Raw genomic sequence first — 350 nt, 5'->3', positions numbered from 1 at the left:
GTACAGTAGAAATATCAAACCTAACTATTGATATGTTAAATGACTCAGTGAATTTGAATACATTTTGTCATATTTAAAATTGTCATTACATGTAAAATTTCATTCCATAAGTGAATCACATTCTTATTTCACAAACATGAAATTCTGAATTGCTGATTCTCTTTCTGTATGTAACAGTGCTTCCAGTTCATGCATTTATGCAAAGTGAAAATTATTTCCTCTTGTGTAAACAAAAAATGTTTGATTACCACCAAAAAACATATTACGTGTGTGCATTTAAATGTTGTGATATGCAGTATACATTAGTTTTATCACTGTTACTCAGGAATTCTGTTCGTGCACAAAATAAA

This window comes from Penaeus monodon, chromosome 29 (assembly GCF_015228065.2).
Source record: "Penaeus monodon isolate SGIC_2016 chromosome 29, NSTDA_Pmon_1, whole genome shotgun sequence".
In the NCBI taxonomy this organism is placed as follows: domain Eukaryota; kingdom Metazoa; phylum Arthropoda; class Malacostraca; order Decapoda; family Penaeidae; genus Penaeus; species Penaeus monodon.
This window is presented reverse-complemented; position numbering follows the sequence as displayed.